Raw genomic sequence first — 22,399 nt, 5'->3', positions numbered from 1 at the left:
CTCCTGTTCTTTGTTATATGTTCCCTATTGGGTGACTAAGCATTTAGGCAAACTGTTTAAGTAGAGAGGTGTTTCTGTTAGCAATTGCCTAATGGGCTTCTAAGGATTGAAAGTTTCTACAAGATTTGGCCTAAATCCTCACACCTGTGGACTCAGGTAGTGGATGCCCTGACAAGTGACTTTTCTTCTTTTTGTAATCCGAGTGCCCAACTTAAGGGTTTTTGTGTGTGTGTGTGTGTGTTTTGCCAATGTATCCACTCTACAGAGCATCCACTTCAATAAAGTGGATCTCTAATAAACATAAAACACACTCCCAACACAGGACTAAAGAGCCAGGACAACTGGATAGTCATGACCCCTTTCCCTCAGGCAATTTCCTTTGATGGAAAGACCCTGATTGATCTAGATAACTGGTCATGCATTCCCTTTCCTCCTTTATCTCTCTTCCTAGGCTTTAATACCTGTTCTGATGTTTTAAATTTGCTAATAAAGACTAAGCCTGGGAAACCTTAGACCCTCATTCTCAACTCCAATAAAAGAAGAACCCCAGACCCAAGTGTACTCTTCTTTCCAAACCCATGACCTCATTGAGTGCCCCTCGTATGCCCCAGTCATTGTAAGTAATACATTTTCTTTTTCATCAAATTTTCCTGTTGGTTATCACTGCCAGTCATCTTGAAATCATAATAAGAACCCCAAGGGTCAGTCCAGTGGTCTCACTGGTTTGGAAAGGAGAGATGTCTGTGGGAAGTTCACCTGGAGCCCAGGTGAGTGATTATAGGCATTGAGACCAGCACAAAACAACTCAGGGAGATTCCCTGGTGGTCCAGTGACTAAGACTGCTCTGCACTGCCAATGCAGGAGGCCCAGGTTCAACTCCTGGGCAGGGAACTGGATTCCACAGGCTGCAACTAAGAGTCTGTATACTCAACTTAAAAAAAAAAAAAAAAAAAAGTCCTCCATGCTGCAACTAAGACCTGGCACAGCCAAATATATAAATAACAGTCTAGGCATCTCAACCCACACAAGACTAACTTGTCCATCGAAGATTCTAAGCTAAATCACAGTATAAACAAAGAAAAGAGGGATTAAACCATTAGCCACTGCAGTCACTGATTGAAAAGCTCCCCGAGAGGAAGTTAGGATGCAAAGCAGAATGAGGCACCTGTGTTTGGAAAAACAGGCCTCTTTGATAATTAGAGATATCCCAGAAAAAAATTTATGAACTCTGATTCTTGCATCTTCCCATTCACAGAAAAGTACTTAAAATCATTAACTTGAGATACGTGTTCTTTGTGATTGGCAAGCAATCTTTTACCAAGAAGTATGCTCAATTACGTGCATGCCCTAGCCAAAAATACACATACAAATGACTTGTCCCTTACCCCTCAGAGCAGTTCCCTTAGAGCTACTGAGAGGGTGTCTCCTGGGCTATAGTCCTCAGAAAGGCCCCTGAATAAACTCACAACTCTTACGGTGTGTGTTTTTAAGTCATAGAAGTTTTTGATATCTCATTGATACATGCAGGGCTGAGTTTATTTACTTTATCCTAGGAATAAATTCCCCCATGGCTCTTTGGGTGTAGAATCAGAATTATGCTTTATTTATTTTTTGCTGAATGTCTATAAGAACATGGCTTTGTTGCTAACTTTTCTATCTGCTTGTCTCCTGGTTACAGCAAAAGCTGAAAAGGAAAATGTTAGTCAGTAGTGTCCAACTCTTTACAACCCCATGAACTGTAGCCCTCCAGGCTTCTCTGTCCATGGAATTCTGCAGGTAAGAATACTGGAGTGGGTAACCACTACCTTCTCCAGGAGATTTTCCCCACCAAGGGATCAAACCTGAATCTCCTGCGTTGTAGGCAGATTCTTACACATACAAATGACTTATCCCTTACCCCTCAGAGCATTCCCATGGTGAATGTCTATTAAGCTAAATTCACAAGGCAGGAGACAGATGAAGAGAAAATATACTGGTCTCCTGAATTCATCTCAAGGACTAACAAATTAAGTTCCCCCAAGAACGTATCATTCATATAAACTACCTAAGGGATGTTTTACAAAGCTTGTAAAGATATTTCTGCATCTTGACCACATATGAGTAACTAGCATTGAAAGAGAACTACTCTGTACATAGTCTACTTTCTGGGAGAGTGCTGATTTCTTTACCAAAATATTCTCAACTGATGCTTCATTTTTGACTATCAGTTGATTCTTTATGAATTCATTGCTGATAAACTTGCACTTCCTCCTGAGTGGGTAAAGAGTTGTCATTCTTGTGTTTATCTTTCTAAATGACATTAATTTCAAGCACAATTGTAAATTTCAGTTACCATTTTGGAGAACATTTTAACATGAGAAAGATTTTTTATAAGGAATTGTCTCAAAAAATACTAATATTTTAAACTATTTATTATTAATTATAATACCCACAAAAGTGAAATGGAACGTATCAATTAAATTGGTTGAAATTTTGGAAAAACTTGGCAAAATATGATGCAAAAAATATATATAAGGTTACAAAATTTACTGTGTACTATAAAACAAATAAAAGCTCAGTTATTTCTTTAAAAATATAGAAATACACAGGTGGCAATTTCTGCTAGGCAGGGGAAAATCTAAATAATATTTAAAAAATTAGAAAAACATGATAACCCTACTTCCAGGTTTGATAGGAACATTCCTAAATCATGGATAAAAGAGGAAAATCAAAAAGGCAAGAAAAGATTTATTTGCAAGTTATATATTTTAGTTTATGTAAAAGCAATTTATATTGCAACTCAAAATGTTTAGTTAATTTGTCAAAAGCTTTTAATTGGTTCTACATGTATGTGTGTGTGTGTGTGTGTGTGTGTGTGTGTGTGTGTAAAATCATATTACCTGAGCATACATGTTTTTTATTTTTGATCATTTTAATTCACTTTATTTTTGGTATTATTTTTAATTCTTTTGTTTTACCTGAGTATCTCCTTCATTAATTCCCTCAGAATGGTGCATACAAAGAATATTTAGAGAATTCATATGTCATAAATTATTTCTATTATGGCCTCTTTCACACTTTCTAGATTTCTTGAACAGTGTTTCTTAAACTTAGCACAATTGATGTTTTGAAATGGATAATTTGCTTGGCGGCCTGTCCTATGCACTGTAGGATGGCTAATGCACCCCAACATTGCATTATTCACAACAGCAAAGACATGGAAACAACCTAAACATCCATCAATAGATGAATGGATAAAGAAGATGCAGTACATATATACTATGAAATACCAGTCAAACAAAAAAGGAATGAAATAATGCCATTTGCAGCAACATGGATGAACACAGAGATTATCAAACTAAGTGAAGTAAGTCAGAAAGATAAAGACAAACACCATATGATATCACTTATATGTGAAATCTAAAATCTGACACAAAGGAACCTACCTATGAAACAGGAACAGACTCACAGATGGGAAAACAGACTTGTGGTTGCAAGCGGAAGGAGGCTAGGAGGAGGGATGGAGTGCTAGTTTGGGCTTAGCAGATGGGAACCACTATATACAGAATGGATAAACAACAAGGTCCTATTGTATAGCACAGGGAACTGTACCCAGTATCCCACGATAAACCACCATGGAAAAGAATTTAAAAGAAAAAAAAAACTCAGGCCTCTACCCTTTAGGAACCAGAAGCTCTGACAAACTCAATTGCCTGCAGATGTTGCAAATGTTTCTTGGAGAAGAGTGAGTGGTATTGCTCCTGGTTGTATAGAATTCCCTGGTCTGTGTAAGTAGCCAATCTCCTAAAGGGCAGCCAAACCTCCCTGCCTCCTGCTATTCACAACTTCCTTAGGCCATTCTTTTTTAGGTCATCTTTAGGATGACCTCAAGACTATAGTCTTTGCAGCCAATAGTATTTGGCAGAAATGATGGTATGTTCCAACCAACGTTAGGTTTTAAAGAGACCATGGTTTCCACCATGAGTTGTCTTTCTTGGATCACCTGCTGGAGGGAAGCAAGCTGTGATGTTGTAAGCAGCCCTGTGAAGAAACTCACATGGTGGGGATGAGAAGCCTTTGTCAGATTCCAGTGAGGAACTGAGGCCACAAACAACCAAGGTAGTGAAGCAGGAAGCAAATTCTTTAGCCCCAGTAGAACCTTGACATTACCACATACCCAACAGCTTCATTCACCCTGAGGCAGAACCACCCAATTGAACTATTATCACATTTCTGATCCACAGGAATTAAAATATGTTAAGCATTTGGTGTTTTATGATGCTAAGTAGTGGGGTAATTCATTTATCAAAAATTCATAACTTACTGTTTTTGTTGTTCAGTCACTCAGTCATGTCTGACTCTTTGCAACCTCATGAATTGCACCATGACAGGCTTCCCTGTCTCCTAGAGTTTGCTCAAACTCATGTGCATTGAGATGATGATACCATCCAACCATCCTATCCTCTGTCATCCCCTTCTCTTTCTGCTTTCAATCTTTCCCAGCATTAGGGTCTTTTCCAATGAGTCAGCTCTTTGCATCAGGTGGCCAAAGTATTGAAACTTTAGATTCTGCATCAGTCCTTCCAATGAATATTCAGGGTTGACTTCCTTTAGGATGGACTGGTTGGATCTCCTTGCAGTCTAAGGGACTCTCAAGAGTCTTCTCCAACACCATAGTTCAAAAGCATCAATTCTTCAGCACTCAGCCTTCTTTTTGGCCCAACCCTCACGTCTGTACATGACTACAAATAACTAATTACTGAGAAGCATAGTTTTTCTCAGAAATCTGTGTGTGCCTGTACTCAGTTTATTCCTTTAATGTTTTATATTTTATTTCTGTCTCCAGTGACTCAAATTATTTTTATGACCAAGATATAAGGATAACTTTTCTCGAAGATTATACTGCAAGTTAAAGTATGCTTACAATTTTATTACATAATACAGTTATATTATTTATGTATACTTGGCCATTATGCTCACTGATATCTGTTGCTACATTGAGCCAATTGGTGAGTGTATAAGAATATATGAATTGTCACACTGTAGTAAATTAAAGAAAAATAGAATAAATCCAAGTCTGAAAACAAAACAATGGTCTGTCAGATTGCATAAATTTCTTCATCATTAGAGCCATTCCATTTAAAACTACACACAAGTTAGAGAGGCAGGGATAAGACCAGAGCAGTAGAATCACAAGTCAGTGATGAACCTGAATTTTAATTTCAGTACAGGCAGCTACCTGTTAGGTGTATGGGCTTTAAAAATGTTTGTAGATGTTAGTGATAATGATAAATAACCCCAAGGTAACACATTATCTGGGATGTAGTAATAGTAGTACTCAGTAGTAATAGTAGTACTAGTAGTAATAGTACTACTACTAATAGATGTAGTAATAGTAGTACTCAGTAATAGCAGTACTCAGTAAGTTCAGCTTGCTTCTCCTTCCTTTTATAAAAATTATATTTTGTACCATTTTTCATAAAATATCCTCTATTGAACTTTTCTCTATGGTTACTGGCTCAGCCTATTTATGTCTAACAATTTGCAGTATTCCCAAGTTATTAACTTTTACAATGATTTCATCTTAAATTACTTATTCTCCAAGAGTGTAAGATCCTTATGAATCCTTTTACATAAATGCAATGCATGGTTTGTCTTATTTTGTTCTCTTTTTCAATTGCACTTTACTTCTTCCCAAGCCATGTTTTTCAATTCTTTGTTCATATTCCTACCAAGTAAAATGTTATCAGCACAAAATATATAATCAATACTTACATAAAAATTGACTGATTCCCATTTTGTTACAGTGGCTGTATCTCTACAAGGTATGCTAGAAACGGAAATGATAATGTCCTCTATTATATCTAATATTTGATCATTCAAAATATGATGAGAATTTTTAACAACAACAAAAAAATCTTTGCACTGAAAGGATAGCACTTGTGGTTCTTTTCATTTAACATGAAATAGACTTTTACTAGGTGCTCTAGGCATGTTAATATATAAGCCAGGAACTAAATGTATCATTTTCTAACCATAGGAAATGGAACTTTTTCACTCTATGCTTCAAGATTAGAATGACATTTTGTGACATTCAAAGGTCAGCTATATTTGGTCACTGATGTTATTTTCAACCATCTATAAGGGTGCCTTCTTTAAAATGTGTTCATTTTCACCGTAATCAAAATATGCAGTATTTTTTTTTCAAAAGCAACTTAATTTAATATCACCAGGCATAGAGCCATTCTCATCGCAAAGCACTTTGTGGAGAGATTCAACAGAACTGACTGAGCTCAAATAGCTTTCAGAGCTTTTGTGAGCAAATTTATATTATTAATCCATTATACCATCTGGTTACTGTGTGATTCAAAGAGTGCAATTAATTTGCCTCACAAATAACACATTACATTATGAAACTGCCCATATTCTCAAGCCCAATCAGAAGTGGCTTCTTCCATCTAGTCCTCTCTGATTTCCCAGTTCAATAATGAGCCATTTTCCCCCTGCCTGTCCAGTATAGGTATTCTAAGCATCCCTGTTTTCCACATTTATCTTGAATAGAAGTTGTTGCCATTTATATGTTACTATGTATTCTTTGGACTATCCCATATATACCTTTGTGTATTTATATGTAGGTGTTCACATGCAAAAGACTGTTTTAATTATTTTAGAGGGAGTTTTGAAGACTGGCTCTGCTTTTCTTACTAACAATGAAAGAATCATTAATATACTCTAAATCCTATTTATTATATTATGATGTTAAAGAAGACACTCAAATATTAACTAATTTAAACATGAAAATCTCTAAATATTATTCACACTGATAGAAAGTTTATTTATGTGTTTATATGTAAAATGGCCCACACATGAAAAGGTCTAAATCATATTCATATTCATAAGAGGCTTATGTCCTTAAAAGGGGAAATTAACAAATGCAAATTCTGTACACAAATTCATTGGATTTAAAGGTAATTTTAAGCATATAATCTGTCTTCAGATGATATAAAATAAAATAAAAAATCTCACCATTAAAATAATTCCTTGAGGAAGCATTCTAATGTCTATTAATTCACTCTCATTGCTGAAAATCTACTATAATATCTAAAACATATCATTCCCAGGAGTTTATTTTATAATCTACAATAACCTAGAACTTTTTCGATCAAAATGGTATAAAATGATTACATCTCATTTTTATTTTCTTAGTTATCTAACTCTGTATGTGACTTCTTATCCCAACATGTTTTACTTCTCCTTTATATGTAAAAAATGTTATCTGGAATTTTAATATTTGTCTTCTTCTCTACTGCAAGTCTATCTATTAAATTAAAGTAAGATATTTAGGAAGTCACCAGGCTAAAAGCATTCTGATGAAACTAAAAGAGAAATAAATTCCAAAAGAATATTGGAGACACCACCCCCAAAGGACATAGTTATCTGGGGAAAAGGAGGCAAAGAGAGAGGAAGAACTTAGTAACTGTTAAAAGGAAGAGTGATATGAGACACCAGGAAAGGACTCCCACCGCACCATTCTGGCTTTGAGTCTGTGTCCACTCCTGTAGGTTTTGCGTTTTATTTAGACTCTGAGGTCCCCAACCTCCAGGATCTAATGCTATGACCTGAGGTGGAGCTTATGTAATAATAACAGAAATAAACTGTACAATAAATGTAAGGCACTTGAATTATCAAAACCATTCCCCTCTACCCCCACTCCATGGAAAAACTGTCTTCCATGAAACTGGTTCTTGGTGCCAAAAAGGTTGGGGACAACTGATGTAGAGGGTTGTCTAATGCGACAACAGCCCCTGAGTGCCTCCCAGAGGAGGCAGAATACTCAGAGTACAAGAAAGGAGGTGAAAGAAACACCTGTGCTGGGAAGGTCGACTACATCAGGGGAGGATGATTCCAAGGGAAAATCCTTTCTGCTTTCCACATTCAAATTGTACCAACTCGGAGTTCAACAAGCACAGGCCACAATATGGAACTGAACCCGCATCACATCATGCACCGACCATTTCAAGGAATAAAGCATCAGGCATTGCAGGCACAAGGAATTCATTGCATAACAATGGTTCCTGAGGAATTCTACTTTTTAACACAAATTTTCCACTTAAGATTTTCATGAGAAAAATAATAGACCCATAAATTAAATACGCTAACATTATTCTGTGGCACAAATACCTGTCTGGCATTTTAGAGATCCACACTAGTGGTGATTGGGGAACACTATTGCTACTCTATAAACTATATGACCAAAGAAATTGATGATTAAAAAGTGCATGTATTATGAGACAGTGTGTTTATTGTAGTAACTGAATGAACAATATACTATGGTCAAAATTCTTATTCTTACATTTCCTAATTTTGCAATATATTCACAATTGTGTATGTTACAAAAAAATCTACTGTCATCAAATATAGTTATAGAAATGGTAAGTGGCTATGTAACAACTGAACAAGGAATTGAAAATGACAATAATAATAACCAGAGCAGAGTGTCCAAATTAGGTTTATGGCTGCCGGTGGATTCTAAGGACATTTTGTATTGTTATGCTCTATTTATTTTAAGAAGACAATTTTATATGCTGCTACTTGACTGCAATTAAATTTCTAGAAAGATTGCAAAGGAAGCAAAAGCATCAGTGGTAAATTGACTTGGGAAAAATTAAGTAAACCTACTAATAATTCTGAGTTTTTACAATTCAAAGAACAGCAAACATATACAAAGAGTAAAAAAGATAAAAATAATGAAAAGAAAATAGATGAAAGTAAATGTATCAACTAGTAACATAAAACTATTTTATGTTTAAAACACAGTGTATATTTCAGATACATCTTTAGGAAAAAATGGGTTGTTGCAGAAGCTAGGAAATCATGTTCTAACCCAGAAAAATATTAGCATTTCAATGATGCTATGTGTTTTGAGATTTTGCTGCTTTCATATTTACAATTCAGAATATTTTCCTTGGGTTCCTATAGGTTTAAAACGGAAGCAAAGTACTCTCAATTGACATTTAAATGTTTTTCTTTCTCTGAATCTGTTACCCATACTCTTTTTTATAATTTTGTCCATAAAATTTCATGATCAAATATTGACACATAAAAGTGAAATCAATCTAAAAATGTGACAATCTGAAGAAGTACAACTAATACTCTTCAAAAGTAAACATTTGGTATATTTAGAGTGTTATGCTCCACAAACTTTGGATTATGTGCCTGGTCTATTAAAAACATATTGTTCATATAAACAAATTAATTTAGGAATGTGAAAATGATTATCCTTCATAAGTACATTTCTCACTGACTCTAAACTATCTTAGTTTTCTCCTACTCCATTTCCTTACTATCCTTTTGTTCTTTTATTTAAATGATAATTATACACATACATTGTAAATACATTTTAATACTCTCTATACCATAGGTGCTGTAAATTAAATCACAATTTCTAACAATACCTAGACAGAAATAAAAATGAAGGGATGTGTGTGTGTTTACTCACTCAGTCGTGGCCAACTGTTTGCAACCCCCTGGACTGTAGCCCACCACGCTAGTCTATCCATTGAATTCTCCATGCAACAATATTGGAATGGGTTGACAGTCCCTTCTCCAGGGGATATTCCTGATGCAGAAATGGAATCCGGGTCTCCTGCATTACAGGCAGATTCTTTATCATCTGAGCCACCAGAACATGAAGGTATTTGCTCTAATGAAACTATTCCTGCAATGTTGTTCAGGAGAAGAAATTTTTACTATTCTTTTTGCTTGTTTTTATTACAAGATGCTTTATGTACAAGAGAAAGGAAGTGACTTCCTCTGACAGCATCAGGTATCTGAGATTGTAAGAAATCTTCATTCTCTCATTTTAAAGAAAACAAATGACTTAACCCAAGGACATAACAATGGTAAGGTAATCAGGGAAACTGACAAATTAAGTATCTATGTAATGTAGATACTTGTTCTGGATTATGCATAGAAAACCATATTAGGCTATGCATTAATGATAAAGAAAACATTTTGTCACATGAATAAAAGTAAAAATGAAAGCTTATGAATGTTTTAATACTATGAAATGAGTAAATATCTTGTTCTCTATGGTCATATAAAAATTTTAAAAGCTAAGTAGGTATAACATATTGAATTGTAATAAGCTCACATAATTTTTTGATATATACTTTTTTGCATTTTCCTAATTTTTTAAAAATTGTTATGGGTTACACTTTTTAAAACAAAATCTAACACATTTTTCTTAAAAGTTTAAGTTGTCTAAGGGTTATTTAAAATGAAAGTTACTAAATTAGTATGCAAATAAGGATAAATTATATGATGCAATGTTTCTGTCATTTTATACTTTGAAGTAAAGTCTCTAGTAAGAGTTAACATTTTTAAACCAATGTAATTTTCTAGCTTTAAATGTATATTTATTAACAGTGTTAAAATGAAATCACTCACCTGAATGAAGCAAAACATCCTGAATCAGCATAGAAATTTGATTGCCATTGACAGAATCTGAAATTTAAAAATTAATAATTTATCATGTGTGTTCAACCTCAAATCAACATTTCCTACAACTAACTCAATGGCTCAATATTTCAATATAATTATACATAAACTCTTCTTGATGAAGTTAAAAGAGGAGAGTAAAAAACTGGCTTAAAATTCAACACTCAAAAAAACTAGATAATGGCATCCGATCCCATCACTTCCTGGCAAATAGACAGGGAAACAGTGAAAACAGTGATAGACTTTATTTTCTTGCGCTCCAAAATCACTGTGGGTGGTGACTGCAGCCATGAAATTAAAACATGTTTGCTCCTTGGAAGAAAAGCAATGACAAACCTAGAAGTGAAAGGAAATGAAGTCACTCAGTCATGTCCAAATCTTTGTGATCCCATAGACTGTAGCCTGCCAGGCTCCTCCATCCATGGGATTTTCTAGGCAAGAATACAGGAGTGGGTTGCCATTTCCTTCTCCAGGGGATCTTCCTGACCCAGGGATCAAACCCAGATCTCCCACATTGCAGACAGATTCTTTATCATCTGAACCACTAGGGAATCCTAGACAGCATATCAAAAAGCAGAGATATTACTTTGCCAAGAAATGTCCAGATAGTCAAAGCTATGGATTTTCCAGTAGTCAAGTACTGATGTGAGAAATGGACAATAAAAAAAGGCTGAGCAACAAAGAATTGATACCTTCAAACTGTGGTGCTGGAGAAGACTCCTGAGTGTCCCTTGGGAGATCAGACTAGTCAAGGCTAAAGGAAATCAACTCTGAATAGTCATTGGAAGGAATAAGGCTGAAGCTCCAATACTTTGGCCCCCTGATGTGAAGAGCCAATTCATTGGAAAAATTACTGCTGCCTTGGAAGATTGAAGGCAGGAGGAGAAGGGGCAGCAGAGGATGAGTTGGTTGCATGGCATCACCGACTCAGTGGACATGAGTTTGAGCAAACTTCGGGAGATGATGAAGCCTGGTGTGCTGCGGTCCATGGGTCGCAAACAGTAGGACATGACTGAGCAACCGAACAACTCATTTGCTTCTACTGTATACAAAACTATTAAGGATCTTAGGCTCAGATGGGTAAAATACATAAAGTTCAAAAATTGTTTAAAACACTATCCTAACACTTTACAAAAGAACTACATTCATAAGTATTTCAGTTCAGTTCAGTTGCTCAGTCACGTCTGACTCTTTGCGACCCCATGAATCACAGCATGCCAGGCCTCCCTGTCCATCACCAACTCCCGGAGTTCACTCAAACTCACGTCCATCGAGTCAGTGATGCCATCCAGCCACCTCATCCTCTGTCGTCCCCTTCTCCTCCTGCCCCCAATCCTTCCCAGCATCAGAGTCTTTTCCAATGAGTCAACTCTTTGCATTAGGTGGCCAAAGTACTGGAGTTTCAGCTTTAGCATCATTCCTTCCAAAGAAATCCCAGGGCTGATCTCCTTCAGAATAGACTGGTTGGATCTCCTTGCAGTCCAAGGGACTCTCAAGAGTCTTCTCCAACACCACAGTTCAAAAGCAAAATCACTAGACCCTTCAGGTATGACCTAAATCAAATCCCTTATGATTATATAGTGGAAGTGAGAAATAGATTTAAGGGCCTAGATCTGATACATAGAGTGCCTGATTAACTATGGAATGAGGTTTGTAGGTATTTATTTAAATATAAATTTCTCATGTTTGTAACAGGTTTGCAGTGACTTTTTTAACCTAAGATTCTAATATGTCACCATGAATACTTATCATTGCCTGTTAGAGAAATATAGTGAAAGAAATATATTCAAGAACTACTGTCACTATTTCTAAGAGTGAAGTCAGATTTATCAATGCATTTGGGCAGTAAAAACATTTTTCAGAAAAATTCTTCCAGTCATGTGTTTAAGCTTGGTATAATTATGATATATATGGAGAAGAGTTTGTTTGAATTTTTAAAACTATTTTTTGTAATGAATTTATATACCCAATTCAAGGTCTATTATATCCTCCCTACACTATGTGTTTAATCCTTATATCAATTTATACACTGAATTTCCCTTAGCCCCAAACTGTTTCAAATTTCTTTTAGCTTAGTAGCAGATTACCTATATTTATCACATAAATTCATTTGCACCATTACTCTTTCAATCACAGCACCTGGCATAGAAGTCACTTATTCTTGCTAGTGTGTTGGTCAGCCTGGAAAATGACCTTCAATTAACTCTTCATTAGTTATTTCAAGAAGGTGCTCAACAATGTTCTGAAGATGTCATCAATTACTTGTGCCTTGTATGCAAATGCTTGGAGAATCCGTAGCAATGGGAGTAAACAGGAGAGCATAAATTCCTTCTCAGGCCAAACAAATCTCAAGTAAATACATTATATTAAAAGCAAAGATAAAAAACACTCAAAAAATCATCACTTTCAAATTATTTTACTATATTTTACTACTATCTATGCATGTTCTGATGTAAATTAAACAGTTGCTATGTAATCTTTCCTCCAATTTTACAACCATAACAACAACGTCCTTGGACTGGTCTGAAGTCTTGTGTCAATGCAAAAATTGCACCCAACAAACAGACAAGGAAGACTTAATCTAAGACTACTGCAATAAGGAACACTTGCCAAAACTGAGTCTAAACTCAACTCCCACTGAAATAAAAAGCAAAACATCCTATAGGTTGGATAAAAAACAAGTTCTTACTGTATAGCGCAGAGAACTATATTCAATATCCTGTGATAAAACCTATTGGAAAATAGTATAAAGTAGAATATCTATATATATATAACCACATCATTATGCTGTAGGGCAGAGTAACACAACATCGTAAATCAACTATACTTCAGAGAAAATAAAGAAAATCAAAGAAAAAGAAAAATATGATAGGGTTTTAAAAGTTGGAATGAATCTACTTTACTAATGTTACTTTGCTCTGTGTTTACTAATTTGCTGAAAAAAAAAAATCAGTGTTCTCTTAGCTTCATGTTTAGAAGCAATTTTGCAGCTTGGAGTAATGAACCTTTGTCTAGAGAAGTTAGGCTCCTACCTTCCCACACAGGAAATGGGAGATAGAGGTGCTATCTTTCTTGATGATTACCTATCAAAAGGATGTCTCCCAAGTCCTTGAGAAAGACATTCCTGGGTTGTAAAACAGGCAAAGGCTGTTTAAAAGATTACATTTCAAAGATGCAGAGAAAGGATTTATAGTGACAAGTTTTCTAAAGTAAAGGGAGGTCAGGGGTCTAGAGTCAGGAAATAGCCTCTTTAAAATTAAGTCAAGCTATGGGTAATGTTAAGGTTCCCTTGGCCAGTCACTTGTACTAATTATCTTTTAATGTTAAATCAATCTATGGAGGCAAAAGTTTACATGTGTTTTCCTATTATTTCATGGCTGATTTAAAAAGAAATAATAACTCTTTAGTACACCAGGAATAAATGTAGATTTAATATAAAGTGTCATTTTCTCATTCAAGTGCTACTTGTATCAGAGACAATACTTTGCCAACAAAGGTCCATCTAGTCAAAGCTATGGTTTTTCCAGTAGTCATGTATGGATGTGAGAGTTGGACCATAAAGAAAGCTGAGCACCGAAGAATTGATGCTTTTGAACTGTGGTATTGGAGAAGACTCTTGAGAGTCCATCCAACCAGTCAATCCTAGAGGAAATCAGTCCTGAATATTCATTAGAAGGACTGATGCTGAAACTCCAATACTTTGGCTACCTGGTGCAAAGAACTGACTTGGAAAAGCCCCCGATGCTGGGAAAGATTGATAGCAGGAGGAGAAGGAGGCAACAGAGGATGATATGGTTGGATGGTATCACCGATTCAACGGACATGAGTTTGAATAAACTCTGGGAGTTGTGATGTACAGGGAGGCCTGGCATGCTGCAGTTCATGAGGTCACAAAGAGTTGGACACAACTGAGAGACTGAACTGATAGTGATAACTGTATCATATAGTACATTTTATATGAAATTGAAACTGTATTTGCATCTTTTATCTTTTCACAATATGTATGCCCATCTCTGCACCAATAAGTAATATTTTGTAATATTTCATTTTTATTATTTTTATTGCAGTATAGTTGATCAATAATGCTGTATTAATTTCTTCTGTACAGCAAAGTGAGTTGGTTATACCTATGCATATATCAATTCTTTTTTAGATTTTATTCTCATGCAGATCATTACAGAGTATTGAATAGAATTTCCTGTGTTTTATAGTAGGTTCTTGTTAGTTATATATTTTATGTAACATTTTAAGACAAATTATTCTGTAGTATATTATCAAGTGAAAAACAAAAATTACACAACCTGAAAGTTTAGAATTGTGTTTTAATCAGGGCATGAGTAAGGACTATAGCCTGGGATACAGCTCTCAGATAGCTCTGAGGAACTGTTCTAAAGAGATAAGCCAGGTGCTAGGATATATAGGAGTTTTTGCTGAAAATAAAACAGGTAGTTGAACATCCAAAGAAAGAAAGTGAAGTCACTCAGTCATGTCTGATTCTTTGTGACCCCATGGACTGTAGCCTAGCAGATTCCTCTATCCATGGGATTTTCCAGGCAAGAATACTGGAGTGGGTTGCCATTTCCTTCTCCAGGAGATCTTCCTGACCCAGGGATTGAACCCTGGTCTCCTCCATTGTAGGCAGAAGCTTTACTGTCTGAGCCACCAGGGAAGTACTGAACATCCAAAGATTACAGCTAATCACAAAAAACAGACATCTCAAGTTAATGATTTTAGTGCTTTACTATATAGGAAGATGCAAGAGTCTGGGCTCATTAAAATTATTCCTTTGATATGCATCTCAACTATCTAGGACCAGTATCCTGTTTTTCTCCATCCTGATTTCCCATCAGGGTATAGCCATGGGGGCAACTGTGGTTGCTGATGGCTTGATAGATGCAACACTGCTGGCTTATTGAAATAGCGGGTGGTATTTTTTTGTCCACAATATTCTTTCTATATTCCAGATATTTCTAGACTGTTATTGCATTTTTAACATACACATAAGTCCTACAAATTTTTAATCACTTTCTCATGTAAATCTCAGTTAGCTTTTTATTTAAATTTTATTGTGTACAGGAATATGCTTGAGATAATGTATTTCTTAAAATAGTTAAGATGCATAGGTCTACTTTATATTCTATTTTATATTTTATATAAATATTTTTATATTATATTTTATATTTTATATGTAGGTCTATTTTATATTTATATGTAGGATGTTACATAGTCATACAGATTTCACAAATCACAAAAATTTATATATTGAAATATATTTTTGTCTTTTGTTTTTTGATTGCATTTTTATAATGCAACTTATACTATTTGGTTATTTGGTCATTGTGTATATAACCGTAGTTTAATAATAGAATAGGCAATTCACCTAAGCTTAGTTTATCCTGCTTTTTTTGAAAAGAAATCAAAAGAATATGGCAAGTTCCAACCAAAACGTCCATAAATTATACAGGTAATTTAGAATAAACACAAAAAACATCATTCAAACTGTCAGCCAAACAGCTGCTGTGCTAATTAGGAAAGGAAAATTTGATGTACAGTACATCTGTATTCCTTTTTCTGATCATAATTCATTAGAGATTTCATCTGTTGACACCAAAAGCTAGTTCTATAAAGTATGATGGATGCAGTTAAAAAATAAAGTACTAACATATAGTTGTCTATAAATAAAATGAAAGTGTTGTACAGGGTTTTAATTATACACAGTAAGATGTGACATTTACTTTTTGATGGGCTTCATACAATGCATTTTTGTCTCTTTGAAGCTATATAATTATAATTATTTTAATATTAGAAGTAATTTTTCAGTTGTTACTTGTATTTGGTTAATTAGGCTTCCACTTGCTAATGCAGCACTATTATGCTTCTTTCATCAGAACTGGTTACATAGTTCATCTATTTTGTAATTTTAGAAAATGACAAAAGTAATCACACTTTTATTTCAGATTATTAAATGAGAGATTACTGTAGTTCATTGGACAAGATTTCACGAAGCAATGACCATGGTTCCAACAATTCCAGGTGTGCGTCTTTGAACAAAATGCTGTGCCCTGTATGTTGCTATTTCCAATAGAGTACTTTAAAGTCATCAAAGTCTCTTCAGCTCTGTTCAGTTTCCATGCTGTTTCATAAAATTTTCAAACAATTGTTAAGTGTGGTGAACAAGTGGATATCCCAGAAACATTCTTCAGTATTTGATTAAGTGGTCATGTGACACACTTATATTTAAAGTATTAATCTCTGCCTTAGCTTGGACTACTATAATAAAATACCATATATTTGTGGCTTAAGAATTTAGACATTTATCTCTCCCAGTTCTGGAGAGTGAGTAGTCCAAGATCAGGGTATCAGCATGATTGAGTTCCAGTGCAAGCACTCTTCCTGACTTGCAGATGTTTGTTTGTTTGTTTTCCTGCTATATCCTCATATAGTACAGAGAGAGACTCTGGTGTCTTTCTCCTCTTATCGGATCACTTATCTCATCATGGGGATTCTACTTGAGTGATTCATCTAGCCCTAATTACTTCCCAAGGCCCCATCTACTAATACCATTATGTTAGACATTAGAATTTCAAGGTATGAATTGGGGCTGGACACAAACATTCAATCCATAACATAAATCTATGTACTTTCTCTACATTTCTACCATATTCTTCCCTTTCATGGGTAATACAAGATCAGCATTTTATATCCCCTAAACTCTACATTTAGAAAGCTAAGACCAACCTAGGCAGCATGTTAAAAAGCAGAGACATAACTTTGCCAACAAATTTCCATCCAATCAAAGCTATGTCTTTTCCAGTAGTCATATATGGATGTAAGAGTTGGACTATAAAGAAAGCTGAGCACCAAAGAAGTGATGCTTTTGAACTGTGGTGTTGGAGAAGACTCTTGAGAGTCCATTGGACTGCAAGGAGATCCAACCAGTCAATCCTAAAGGAGATCAGTCCTTAATATTCATTTGAAGGACTGATGTTGAAACTCTAATATTTTGGCCACATGATGTGAAGAGCTGACTCATTTGAAAAGATCCTGATGCTTGGAAAGATTGAAGGTAGGAGGAGAAGGGGACAACAGAGGATAAGATGGTTGGATGGCATCACCAACTCAATGGACATGAGTTTGAGCAAGCTCCAGGAGTTGGTGATGGACAGGGAAGCCTGGTATGCTACAGTCCATTGGGTCACAAAGAATAGGACACGACTGAGCTACTGAACTGAACTGAACTGAAACTCTATGTAGATCAAAGTAAGAAAAAGGTGGTTAAATAATAAAGTTTATATGTAATAAAAGTTCAATGAAATGAAGACTCAATGTTCACCAAAGTGAAATAAGAAAATATTTCCATAAGAACTGGAAGAATTTAATTTTTTTATCTTATTTTGAGGTTTATGGTTAGTTCTGTTTTATCACTTATTTCTTCCATTCAAAAATCACTTTGCTGAAAACTATGTGTGACTAGAATTAGGTAAAGCTGAAGAAGAATTCCTAGAAAGTAAAAAGTAATGAGCCTGGAGGCTTTAAAGAGAAATTGAGAAAACATTCAGTCTTTAAGATGAAAAAAACAAAATGCACATGACTGGGCACCTAAGTGTCCTCCTATGTGGCTACCTTACCACCCCATTGCCCACTCACTACCTACCACTCTCATTTACAGAAGTCAATATGTTTCCTCTTCTATTTATTCAGTGGGGTTTGAAAAAATTACAACATGCTTCCTTGGTGGCTCAGATGGTAAAGAACCTGCCTCCAATGTGGGAGATACAGGTTTGACCCCCGGGTCAGGAAGAGCCCCAGGAGAAGGAAATGACAACCAACCCAGTTGGTTGCCTGGAAAATCCCATGGACAGGGGAGCCTGAAAGACTGCAGTGGACTAATACTGGGTTGATAACATCTTCACTTCTGTGGTTTAAAAATTTATCAAGGAGTTTGGATGACAGTTTCAATCACAAGCTTGAGCAGCAAGAATGGGGAAAAAATGATGTTGAAGAGCAATCTTCTCTCTTTTTAACTCTTTGTACTACTCTGTCCAGAAATGATATACTAGCTCAATATTGACCAAAACATATTTGGTATATAGTGAGAAGAGGGACTTGGGTAAAGTTTTAACTCACATTTGTTATATTTTTGTTTTGCACATGAAAACATTATTATTCAACAGTGATCTACAAGTCATAATACCATTGCTTGTAACCAAGACTTGAAGACCACTTTGGTACCTAAACTTTTCTTAAATATTTTTAAAAGAAGACAATAGAACATAGAGGATTAAAAGATTTAACATCACACATAAATTAAGACCTGCCTTCTTTTTTGAATCTGTGGTTAGAAATATGAATTGCTGAGTCTAACTTGTTGCAGTTCAAATGAAGTTGAAGACTAGTAACCTCTTGAAGTATTTTTAAGTCAAGTTAAAATAAAAAGTTGTAAAGATTAATTGGAAGTGGTCAAAAAGGTGATGGTAGGAGTGAGAATTCACATTTTAGGAATCAGGGAACTTAAATGGACTTGAATGGGTGAATTTAATGCAGATGACCATTATATCTACTACTATGGGCAAGAATCTTTTAAAAGAAATGGAGTAGCCATCAGAGTAAACACAAGAGTCCTAAATGCAGTACTTGGATTCAATGTCAAAAATGACAGAAAGATCTCTATTTGATTTGTAGGCAAATCATTCGACATCACAGTTATCCAAGTCTATGCCCAAACTAGTAATGCCGAAGAAGCTGAAGTTGAACAGTTCTATGAAGACCTACAAGACCATTTACAACTAACACCTAAAAAAGATGTCCTTTTCATGATAAGGGACTGGAATACAAAAGTAGGAAGTCAAGAAATACCTGGAGTAATAAGCAAATTTGGCATTGGAGTACAAAGTGAAGCAGGGCAAAGGCTAACAGAGTTTTGCCAAGAGAAAGCACTGGTAATAGCAAACACTCTCTTCCAACAACACAAGAGAAAACCCTACACATGGACATCACCAGATGGTCAATATTGACATCAGATTGATTATATTCTTTGCAGTCAAAGGTGGAAAAGCTCTATACAGTCAGCAAAAACAAGACTGGAGTTGACTGTGGCTCAGATCATGAACTCCTTATTGCCAAATTCAGACTTAAATTAAAGAAAGTAGGGAAATTCAGATATGACCTAAATAAAATCCCTTAAAATTATACAGTGGCAATAACAAATAGATTCAAGGGATTAGATCTGATAGATTGCCTGAAGAACTACAGACAGAGGTTCATGATATTGTACAAGAAGCAGTTATCAAGACCATCCACAAGAAAAAGAAAAGTAAAAAGGCAAATTGGTTGTCTGAGGAGGCCTTACAAATAGCTGAGAAAAGAAGAGAAGCTGAAGGCAAAGGAGAAAAGGAAAGATATACCCATTTGGATACAGAGATCAAAAGAATAGCAAAGATAAGGAAGTCTTCCTCAGTAATAAACATAAACAAATAGAGGAAAACAATAGAATGGGAAAGACTAGAGATCTTTTCAAGAAAATTAGAGATTCCAAGGGAATATTCATGCAAAGATGGGCACAATAAAGGACAAAAATGGAAGGGGGAAAAAAAAAATGGAATGGGCCTAACAGAAACAGAAGATATTAAGAAGAGGTGGCAAGAATACACAGTTAACTACACAAAAAAAGATCTTCATCACCCAGATAACCACAATGGTATGGTCAGTTACCTAGAGCCAGGCATGCTGGAATGCAAAATCAAGTGGGCCCTATATGAACAAAGCTAGTGGAGGGGATGGAGTTCCAGTTGAGCTATTTCAAATCCTTAAAGATGATGCTGTGAAAGTGCTGCACTCAATATGCCAGAAAATTTGGAAAACTTAGCAGTGGCCACAGGACTGGAAAAAGTCAGTTTTCATTCCAATCACAAAGAAAGGCAAAGCTAAAGAAGGTTCAAACTACCACAGAAATGCACTCATCTCACACATCAGAAAAATAATGCTCAAAATTCTCCAAGCCCCGCTTTAACAGTATGTGATTCCAGATGTTTAAGCAGGATTTTAAAAAGGCAGAGGAACCAGAGATCAAATTGCCAACATCCTCTGTATCATTGAAAAAGTGAGAGTCCCAGAAAAATATCTACTCTGCTTCATTGACTATGACAAAGCCTTTGACTGTGTGGATCACAACAGACTGGAAAATTTTTCAAGAGATGGGAATACCAGACCACATGACCTACCTCTTGAGAAATCTGTATGCAGGTCAAGAAGCAACAGTTAGAACTGCACATGGAACACCAGACTGGTTCCAAATAGGAAAAGGAGTACGTCAAGGATATATGTTGTCACCCTGCTTATTTAACTTATATGCAGAGTATATCATGTGAAATGCCAGGCTGGATGAAGCACAAGATATAATCAAGATCACTAGGAAAACTATCAACAACCTGAGATATGCAGATGACACCACTCTTATGTCAGAAAGTGAAGAACTAAAGAGCCTCTTGATGAATGTATAAGAGGAGAGTGAAAAAGTTAACTTAAACTCAATATTCAGGAAACTAAGATCATGACATCCAATCCCATCATTTCATGTCATATAGATGGGGAAATTATGGAAACAGTAAGAGGCTTTATTTTCTTGGGCTCCAAAATCACAGCAGATGGTGACCGCAGCCATAAAATTAAAAGACTCTTGCTTCTTGGAACAAAAACTATGACCCACCTAGACAGCATGTTTAAAAGCAGAGACATTACTTTGCCAACAAGGTCTGTCTAGCCAAAGCTATGGTTTTTCCAGTAGTCATGTATGGATGTGACAGTTGGACTATAAAGAAAGCTAAGTGCCAAAGAATTGATGCTTTTGAACTGTGGTGTTGGAGAAGACTCTTGAGAGTCCCTTGGACAGCAAGGAGACCCAACCAGTCAATACTAAAGGAAAACAGTCCTAAATATTCATTGGAAGGACTGATGTTGAAGCTGAAACTCCAATACTTTGGCCACTTGATGCAAAGAACTGACTCATTTAAACGACCCTGATTCTGGGAAAGATTGAAGGTGGAAAGAGAAGGGGACAAGAGAGAATGGTTGGATGGCATCACCCACTCGATGGACATGAGTTTGAGTGAACTCTGGGAGTTGGTGATGGATGGGGAAGCCTGGTATTCTGCTGTCCATGGGGTCAGAAAGAGTTGGACACGCCTGGGCGACTGATCTGAAATGAACTGAAGGATTAATTTTCACTCAGCATAACAGCATGTATCACATAGTCTCTGGCATTTTAAAAAATCCTGACCTCTTGACTTAATGAACTTCCTATTTGACACTGTGTTTTAACATTTCATGACATTTGAAGGCTGTTTTTATGACAGCTTTCTGAGGTACTTTAAAACAGCAATGTTAACACCAAAAACATTTTAAAAATGCTTGTCAAGGGCAATTTAGGATAGATGAATATTAATGAAAATAAATTTGGGAATACACAATTACCCTAAATCAGTTGGTATTTTTTTGCATTGGCATTATATAATCTTTTTTCTAATGACTTCAATATGTTAAGGTAACTTTCAAAAGAGATGGATATAGTCTATGTTTTCAATTCCCAAAAATGACATATAAAATATACATGCATTAGATCTTTTTACTTTTATTATTTACATAAAGGAGCTATATCCTGAAATATTCCAGCAATTTTCATTGTTTTTAAAACTAGTCTAAAATAGGGAAGTAAGAGTATGTATAAATCTCCAAACTTTAGTTCTTGGCTTCATTTGAATAAAGCCTAGCTCTTGATGAATTTCTATAAAATTAATAACAATAACAACAGAAATGACAAAAACAAAAATAATGTGGGAATTTACATTGGTAAAGGAGAACCAAGGAAAAGTCTTGAAAAAACAAAATCAGTTCAGATTGAATCAGATTGTCAAATTACAGGCCA

At 35.5% G+C, this 22,399-nt stretch overlaps 1 long non-coding RNA gene across 3 annotated transcripts in view; it reads right to left on the bottom strand.

The window, feature by feature from the left end:
* Window positions 1-22,399, bottom strand: part of LOC147356981 (uncharacterized) — a 176,857-nt gene that overhangs the window by 90,077 nt on the left and 64,381 nt on the right. For 2 of the 3 annotated variants that reach the window (XR_015142841.1, XR_015142843.1), the window contains exons 2-3: window positions 10,429-10,485; window positions 9,479-9,625 (exon numbers count right to left, since the gene is read on the bottom strand). This is a non-coding gene — a long non-coding RNA (uncharacterized LOC147356981). Of the gene's footprint in view, window positions 1-9,478; window positions 9,698-10,428; window positions 10,486-22,399 lie in introns of all 3 variants that reach the window. The other variant, XR_015142842.1, reaches the window with a different exon arrangement.

This window comes from Bos grunniens, chromosome 16 (assembly GCF_055505025.1).
Source record: "Bos grunniens cultivar Pamir isolate PY7600 chromosome 16, Bosgru_T2T1.0, whole genome shotgun sequence".
Lineage (NCBI taxonomy): Eukaryota > Metazoa > Chordata > Mammalia > Artiodactyla > Bovidae > Bos > Bos grunniens.
The sequence above is the reverse complement of the archived record's forward strand: the minus strand, read 5'-3'. Positions and strand labels throughout refer to the sequence as shown.